This window comes from Artemia sp. Qi Xiang Cuo, chromosome 17 (assembly GCF_049724085.1).
Source record: "Artemia sp. Qi Xiang Cuo chromosome 17, ASM4972408v1, whole genome shotgun sequence".
In the NCBI taxonomy this organism is placed as follows: Eukaryota; Metazoa; Arthropoda; class Branchiopoda; order Anostraca; family Artemiidae; genus Artemia; species Artemia sp. Qi Xiang Cuo.
In genome coordinates, this window is record NC_142810.1 from 3,773,702 (window position 1) to 3,783,546 (window position 9,845).

Consider the following 9,845-nt stretch of genomic DNA (forward strand, 5'->3'; position numbering starts at 1 on the left):
GATAAAAATAATGAAAAGTCTAAAGAGGGTAGAAATGAACAGTAGAGCCAGACTTGTTCAACCAGGCCCTGTGAGGGATGTGAGTCAAATACGGGTAGCTCAAACATTCCCGGAGCTATCAAACCATCGAAAGGGGATGAATTCAGTAGTAATACTGAAAAGGAGTTTCCTTCTATAAGAAGGAACAAGCCTGGGTACAGGGATAGATGCCTAACCTCTGGGACTATCCACGGCAAACTGAAAGAGGTAAAAGTAAAGGGCAGTACGCATGCGTGTGTTACTGACAGCAGGTCAATTTTAGAGGGGAGTGAAATTGAACCCTGTAAAGGACAAGTTCTGACGGCGGAATTGGCAAAGACCAGAACTACTGTAGAAGTTACTGGCACTAAGGATAATCGGACCGAATCCCAAAGGTCCAGGGATTCAGACTTGGAAAGGGATGAGCCGTTATGGATACGACAAGCTCGGGCGGTGGAGCTTGCAAAGACTAGAACTATAGAAAGGGTCACTAGCATGGATAATTGGGCTGGGTCTGGGATACCCGCAGACCTAGGCGGCAAGAGGGGTAAGCTGCAGGAATAATTTCCAAAATTTGACGTTTCGGGCAGAGCTGAAATTAAGAACAGACCAGAAACTTCAAATTTAGGGGAAGGGAATCCTTTTGTTGTGAAATGGTTAAGATATCTTCAGTTGATCCTAGTCGAAGAAATATTGTATGCAACAGACGATTCAGAAAAAAGGAAACAGATGCATCAATTTAAAATCATCCTACCAAAAAAAAACTAATTAGTGGAATCATTAATCTTATGCATACGAGCCTTTTCCTAGGAGCAAACATAGGGGCTGTGAAAACTTTGAATAAGTTAAAACAAAGTTGTGTTTTTGAAAATATGTACTGCCAAGTTGAGGAGGCAGTAAAGAATTGTGATCTATGTTTAAGAAGGAATAAAGTTAGCAATATATATCCTGAATTGAGAGAAAGTATTTTCCCTGACCACCCATTTCATATCTGGCCAATGGATACCACGGGAAAATTACAACTTTGCGCTAATGGTGACCAATATATAATTATTGCGGTAGAGCATTTTACTAAGTACACAGTAATAGCACCAGCCAAAGACCTCAGGTCAAAATCAGTGATGGAATTTATAATAAAGGAAATCATATCCCATTTTGGAAATATGGATTTCCTACTGTCTGATAATACCACATGCTTTACGAGTAAAACCTTTAATGAAATGGCCAAAGAATTAGGATTCAAAATTATACATTCATCGCCAAGAAACCCCCAATCTAATGGATCAGCAGAAATTAGAGTAAAATGTGTAAAAAGAATACTAACTCACTACCACGATGAAATGCATAGAGGCAATTGGAGTTAATTCTTACCATTCATACAATTAGCATTAAACACTAGTATAGATGCTAGCAGAAAATATACACCCTTTTTTCTACTACATGGTTTCGAAGCGAAATCAGTATTTGATAACATTGTGTCTAATCCGAGGGAGGTGTTCTGTTCAGAAGATGAATGGGTATCTAATCTCGTTCAAGAGGTATTTGTCAGCCGACAAATATGTATGAATTAATTAAAAGGGGCCCGAAAAGGTCAAGCGGCACAATAGAACAAAAAAATATTGGAAATCGAAATCTTCCCTAATAATTTAGTGTATGTCATCCAAGAAAGTTCATCAAATAATTATTCATATAGGAGACCTTATCTAGTGTTATCGGAATTATATAAAAACGTCTTTTTGCTACAGGAGTTAAAAACTTGTAAACGCAGGTTAGTAAATATAAGACAACTAAAAAAGATAAACGACCACGAAAGGGTTTTAGCCATGAACCCCGAGATACCAAAACAAAGGTCAAAGGTAGATAACAAGCCCTTAGATCCTATACCAGACACAATTGAAGGGGAGCAAATGAATAAAACACAGATAGAGGAAGACATCCCCCATAATATTTGGCAATGTAATTTAACGGGAAGTTTACTAAACCAAATAAATGAAAATAATTTGAAAAGTGTAAACCAGCCTTACATAGTGACTTCGACTGAGGGAAATGGTTCTGGTAACGCAGGAACAGACACAGAATTGAGTTTACCAGAGCATCAATTACAACCCATGGATGGAATAACCAGTGAGGAAATAAGTGACAATTCGGAAGGAAATACTTCTGCGCAAACAGTTGATAATTACGAACAAGGAAGATTTATTCATGAAAGAAAAGCTAAATCAAAACCACTAAATTATAAAGATCCTAGTTTAAAGGATTTTCTCGGCGGAAAAATAGCAAAATCTTAATATTCACTACCAATAGGCTACAGGATATCGGTTAATTATAGGCGTTACGGATTACTGGAACTTTATAAATCGACTAGCTGCAATATGGCGACACAACAATTGCAATAGTTGGTTATTTGTGATTTTTCTACATCAAATAAACAAGATGGGTTCAGAATGTTCGAAATGTTCAGCATTCCGTTCCCAGTGTCAAACACTTCGTATTTTTTTCAAATAGAAAATGAGTTCAAATTTTGTGGGTTAAGTAAAGATCAAACGAGATATTTTTTAAAAGATGACAATATAGAAAAAAGATGTAATTTAAAGAGTATACCACTATTGTGCAACCACCAATTTATTATTAGAAGCACACAAATGAACTCTTGCAGTTTAGCAAAATATATGGAAAATAATGCATTAATTAATAAAGAGTGTCAAACCAAAATTATAAAGGAAAATAAAATCTTAATCCAAAGAATGGGAAGGGAAAAGTATATAATCACATCTCATTTAAAAGAAGAAATAAGAATACATTTCGAATGTAAAACAGAAAAAAATAGTAAATTCACATATATAAAAGGCAGCTCGATAGTGAAATTGTTAGAAGAATGTTCTCTAACTGCAGAAATCTTAAAGATAAACAGTATTTTTTGGGGATAGATTACACGGGAAATGGCGCATTTGAATATATCGATAATTAGCCTAGAAGGGAATCTCTCTGTAGCTGGTATAAAAAACAAATGGAGCAAAGAATTTAAAGATTTAATCTCTATATATTTCCAGAACAAGGAACAATTTTTTTGGGATTGGTGAAGAAGAGATGAGGGGATTTCAATTAGAAGACCCTGAAATTAAGGTAGCAATTGATGAAATAATAAGAACAAAGCGTAGAACAAAGCGTAGCCTTTGAAAAATTAAAAACAGAATTATTAAATCCAAATAGTATTTTTTTAGAATTTCCTGATAAAGACAAAGAATTTTACCTTGTCACAGATGCCTCGAAAAAAATTATAGCTTCAATTTCAATGCAACAATGAGAAACAACAGCTAGATTTCGAATAGTGGCAACCTATTCAAAGGTTCTTAGCGGTGAAGCCTCAAGGTTTGATAACCACATCAGGGAACTTTATGCCTTAGTACAAAGTCTAAAGCACTTCCAAAAAGGGTATTAATGGGCCGCGAGAACTCACATATTTGTAGACTGTGCCGCGCTAACATATCTTAAAAGATCAAAGCATCTTCACTTAAAATTATATAGAATTGCAGTTCTCTTAGACAACGATTTGTATACACTTCGCCACATTAGCACCAGTAGAAACCCTGCAGACTATTAGAGTCGCCCTAGCTCACAATTTGTTAAAAAAAATAGGTTAATTAATCTTGATAAGTTAGAAGTAGAATATTTAGCTTTATTAGGAGACGAGGAACCGATTAATTTTTTTGGGATTGGTAAAGAAGAGATGAGGGGATTTCAATTAGAAGACCCAGGAATTAAGGTGGCAATTGATGAAATAATAAAATTAGAAAATACACTATTAGGCTTAAAATCTCCCCAGGATATAGATAAAAATAATGAAAAGTCTAAAGAGGGTAGAAATAAACAGTCGAGCCAGACTTGTTCGACCAGGCCCTGTGAGGGATGTGAGTCAAATACGGGTAGCTCAAACATTCCCGGATCTATCAAACCATTGAAAGGGGATGAATTCAGTAGTAATACTGAAAGGAAGTTTCCTTCTATACGAAGGAACAATTCTGGTTACAGAGATAGATGCCTAACCTCTGGGACTGTCCGCGGCGAACTGAAAGAGGTAAAAGTAAAGGTCACTCCGCATGCGTGTGTTACTGACAGCAGGTCAACTTTAGAGGAGAATGAAATTGAACCCCGTAATGAACAAGTTCTGACGGCGGACTTTGCAAAGACCAGAACTACTGTAGAAGTTACTGGCAATAAGGATAATCGGGCCGAATCCCAAACGTCCAGGGATTTAGACTCGGAGAGGGACGAGCCGTTATCGATACGACAAGCTCGGGCGGTGGAGCTTGCAAAGACTAGGACTATAGAAAGGGTCACTAGCATGGATAATTGGACTGGGTTTGGGATACCCACAGACCTAGGCACCAATAGGGGTAAGCCGCAGGAATAATTTCCAAAATTTGACGTTTCGGGCAGAGCTGACATTAAAAACAGACCAGAAACTTCAAATTTAGGGGAAGGGAATCCTTTTGTTGTGAAATGGTTAAGAGATCTTCAGTTGATCCTAGTTGAAGGAATATTGTAAGCAACAGACGACTCAGAAAAAAGGAAACAGATGCATCAATTTAAATTCATCCTACCAAAAAAACTAATTAGAGGAATCATTAATCTTATACATACGAGCCTTTTCCTAGGAGCACACATAGGGACTGTAAAAACTTTGAATAAGTTAAACCAAAGTTGTGTTTTTGAAAATATGTACTGCCAAGTTGAAGAGGCGGTAAAGAATTGTGATCTATGTTTAAGGAGGAATAAAGTTAGCAATATATATCCTAAATTGAGAGAAAGTATTTTCCCTGACCACCCATTTCATATCTGGTCAATGGATACCACAGGAAAACTACAACTTTGCGCTAACGGTGACCAATATATAATTATTGCGGTAGAGCATTTAACTAAGTACACAGTAATAGCACCAGCCAAAGACCTCAGGTCAAAATCAGTGATGGAATTATAATAAAGGAAATCATATCCCATTTTGGAAATATGGATTTCCTACTGTCTGATAATGCCACATGCTTTACGAGTAAAACCTTTAATGAAATGGCCAAAGAATTAGGATTCAAAATTATACATTCATCGCCAAGAAACCCCCAATCTAATAGATTAGCAGAAAATAGAGTAAAATGTGTAAAAAGAATACTAACTCACTACCACGATGAGATACATAGAGGAAATTGGAGTGAATTCTAACCATTCATACAATTAGCATTAAACACTAGTATAGATGCTAGCAGAAAATATACACCCTTTTTTCTACTACTTGGTTTCGAAGCAAAATCAGTATTTGATAACATTGTTTCTAATCCGAGGGAGGGGTTCTGTTCTGAAGATGAATGGGTATCTAATCTCGTTCAAGAGGTATTTGTCAGCCGACAAATATTTATGAATGAATTAAAAAGGGCCCGAAAGGGCCAAGCGGCACAATACAACAAAAAAATATTGGAAATCAAAATCTTCCCTAATAATTTAGTGTATTTCAACCAAGAAAGTTCATCAAAAATTATTCATATAGGGGACCTTATCTAATGTTATCGGAATTAAATAAAAACGTCTTTTTTCTACAGGAGTTAAAAACTTGTAAACGCAGGTTAGTAAATAAAAAACAAATTAAAAAGATACACGACCACGAAAGGTTTTTAGCCATGAACCCCGAGATAGCAAAACAAAGGTCAAAGGTAGATAACAAGCCCTTAGATCCTATACCAGACGAAATTGAAGGGGAGCAAATGAATAAAACACAGATAGAGGAAGACATCCCCCATAATATTTGGCAATGTAATTTAAAGGGAAGTTTATTAAACCAAATAAATGAAAACATTTTGGAAAGGGTAAACCAGCCTTACATTACGACTTCGAGTGAGGGGAATGGTTCTGGTAACGCAGGAACAGACACAGAATTGAGTTTACCAGAGCCTCAATTACAACCCATGGATGGAATAACCAATGAGGAAATAAATGACAATTTGGAAGGAAATACTTCTGTGCAAACAGTTGATAATTACGAACAAGGAAGATTTATCCATGAAAGAAAAGCTAAATCAAAACCACTAAATTATAAAGATCCTAGTTTAAAGGATTTTCTCGGCGAAAAAACAGCAAAACCTTAAAATTCACTACCAATAGGCTATAGAATATCGGTTAATTATAGGCGTTACGGCTTACTGGAACTTTATAAATCGATTAGCTGCAATATGGCGACACAACAAGTGCAATAGTTGGTTATTTGTGATTTTTCTATATCAAATAAACAAGATGGGTTCAGAATGATCGAAATGTTCAGCATTCCGTTCCCTGTGGCAAACACTTCGTATATCTTTCATATAGAAAAGGAGTTCAAATTTTTTGGGTTAAGTAAAGATTAAACGAGATATTTTTTAGAAGATGACAATATAGAAAAAAAACGTAATTTAAAGAGTATACCACTATTTTACAACCACCAATTTATTATTAGAAGCACACAAATGAACTCCTGCAGTTTATCAAACTATATGTAAAATAATGTATTAATTAATAAAGAGTGCCAAACCAAAATTATAAAGGAGAATAAAATCTTAATCCAAAGAATCCGAAGGGAAAAATATATAATCACATCTCCTTTCAAAGAAGAAATAAGAATACATTTCGAATGTAAAACAGAAAAAAATAGTAAGTTCACATAAATAAAAGGCAGCTCAATAGTGAAATTGCCATAAGAATGTTCTCTAACTGCAGAGATGTTAAAGATAAACAGTATGTTTAGGGGACAGATTACACGGGAAATGGCGCATTGGAACATATCGATAATTAGCCTAGAATGGAATCTCTCTATAGCTGATATAAAAAGCGAATGGAGCAAAGAATTTGAAGATTTAATCTCTATATATTTCCAGAACAACTCCAAGACGCAGATTGGCATAGCTGAGCTAAGAAAATTACCCATTTCCTTAAAGGACGAAAAAGGAAGGAAAACGGCTAGCTATTGGACATTTTTTCTCAATACCTTTAATCTATTTCTATCTTTATTAGTACTAGTATCTATTGGAATTATATTTAAAACATTGAGAAAACTATGGTTAGACTATAGGAAACAAAAGTCTCAAGGATTTCATGTAAATGTAGAACAGGAAGAAATTGAACTAAATTGATTCTTAGCAAAGTTATGGTTTCATTAAGAAAAAATAACTGTACTAAGAATTTTAAGTGTGGGAGGTGGTGAGAATGTGGGAAAGCCATCATAACCTGACTAAATTGTAAAAATAGCAAAGTATGACTTTTGAGTAATTATAAAGGAAACGAAGTATTAATTTTCTTTGAGTAAGGAAACAACATTACATTTGCATAGGAATACCTTTGATCCATCAAGGGCCATAAAATGCAAATACCAGACCTCCGTTTCAAACTCAAGGGGTCAATGGCAAGAAGCATTACGCGACTTGTGTCACATGACAAAAACAGGATTTTAATAGAGAAAGCGGAAACTAATCTTTTGAACAAAGAACTATTATGAGGATTACATTAAACTGGTGACTGGCCAATGAGAGGAAAGAAGAACAAAATAAGAGAGAACTTAAAATAGGGATTCAGGAACGAAAACAGGGTAGTCTTGTTTTGGATCAAACAAAGAGTAAGTGTTTTACTTTGTAATTACGATAAGCTACCACTGCCTGCCTGAATTTTCCCTTGGGGATAAAAGTTTGAAGATAAAAGTTAAAATAAGGAGAAAACCTCTAAAGATTTCTGTCACTTGGAAATAACTTTAATACGTATATAAGAGAAATTAATAACAACTAGTGCTGAAATCTAAGTTGATGATTTTGGGCTTATAGTTTCGGTAGTATTTCCACCTAGACAAGCCTTGAGCCGTTTGAACAAAACAGCATTTTAAGATTAGAATAAGCCAAATTAGATTTCCTCCCAGAAATTTAAGCTTTGAATAACTGAGGGTTTAAAGAGGAAAGGAAACCTTAACCAAGAAGAGAAAGCTAGGAGAGCCATTTGTGCTTCCCCTTGTCAGCCTAGAGTCCCTTGAGGCTTGACTTTATAAAAACCTTATATCCAAAAATTGGAATTATCGGACAATAATATTAATTAGCCCCCCCCCCCCCCTTTGTGCAATCTTCAGACGTTTATACGAAGAAGAAAACCGTTCCATTTTTAATCATTCTTTCATTTCGTTAACTCCGTACTGCATGTTTATACAAAGGTGACCTTAATGTTTAATCAGGTAGGTTAGGGGAGAGGGGAAAAATAATATAAGCGTAAGAATTTCCAAAACTTTATGTCCCGATATTTTCCATTAAGATTTCCCTTCTAAATTTAAAGCTTAATAAGGGTTCAAACAATACACCGCCCTTTCAACAAATAATAAGAGAATCTCTTGGTTTGGGTTAATAAAATTTGAATTAAAAACAAGTACGGTTATTCTTAGCTTAGCTCAAAAATAGCTTGAACTAAAGGATTTTAATAACTCAGAACTCAAGCCTTGACTAACTGTTCAAGTGTAGACTTTTTAAATAGAAACAATCGTTAGCCTAAGATTAACTTAATCTTTTCTTTTCGGTAAACATTGGTGGATTGAACAAGTAGATCATTAGACCTTAGACCTAGCATAGGTTTGGAAATATTCAACATAAACAGAATTAGAATATTTTTCTTTTTATCTTCTTTTGTAAATAAAATCAGTTGTCACTGAATTCTGAGTATCGATTTCTTACCCAACGCCTCAGTTTGTATCACGCTACCAAATTTATTAGCCCTGTAAGTAAGGGGCAACCTCACAACGCTTAATACGCGCTTTGTTTAAAGCCTCAAATGCCTGGAATCTAGGACAAGAAGTTGAAGTCCGAGAGTAAATAATAAATTTTGTCTTTTTGGAATTTGCTGTCAGACGAACAGACTTAAACCACAACTTAATTCTATCAATTGACTGACGTAAATTTTGCCGAAGTATCAGATCATTGGGTCCAGAGACCCTTCACCCCGTATCATCAGCATACAATACAGCAAGTCCGAGATCCTTTGACGACTAACCCAAGTCATTTACATAAATCAAAAAAAGCAGGGGGCCAAGTACAGATTCTTAAGGGACTTCAACGTTGTTCGACTGCTGCACTGTTCTTGATGTGGAGTCACCGTCGGCAACGAATTATGTCCAGTCATATAAGTACGACATAATTAAAGAGCAGGCTGGCCCTCTTTTCCCATACTGATGCAGTTTATGTTACAAAATACGATGGGAAATTGTGTCGAATGCTTTTTTTATGTTGCTGGAATGTCACCTTTATCTAAACGTCATGAATAAACTGAGTAACAACTAAAACGCATGTTGGACAGAATAGTTTCTCCTGAAACCAAATTGTGACTTGAGAAAGAAATTAATCTTCCCTAGTAACGAAACCAGACGATTATACTAACAATGTTCAATAAGTTTAGAAAAAGCCGATAAAATCGAAATTGGACGATAATTATTTGGATCTTTTGAATCACCTCCCTCATGTAACGCAGCTATTCTATCACCTTTAAGGTAATAAGGGAATTTGCCGTACTTAAAACAAAGGTCAATAATATTAGCTAAGCACTCCGCAGCTTCTGGGATAATCGTCTTCAGTAAATTTGTACTAAATCCATCCGGCTCTTCTGACTTTCTGTTTTTAAAAAGTCTGGAAATTACCAATAATTCCAAAGCTTATACAGGAGAAAGAAATATTGATAGGTCATTCGATGGAGGTAAATAATCCTTCAAATCAGTATCTACAGCTGACTGCAATACAGCTGTTGGCGCTGAAGCCATTCCACCGATAGTTGCGAAGTGGCGGTTAAATAGT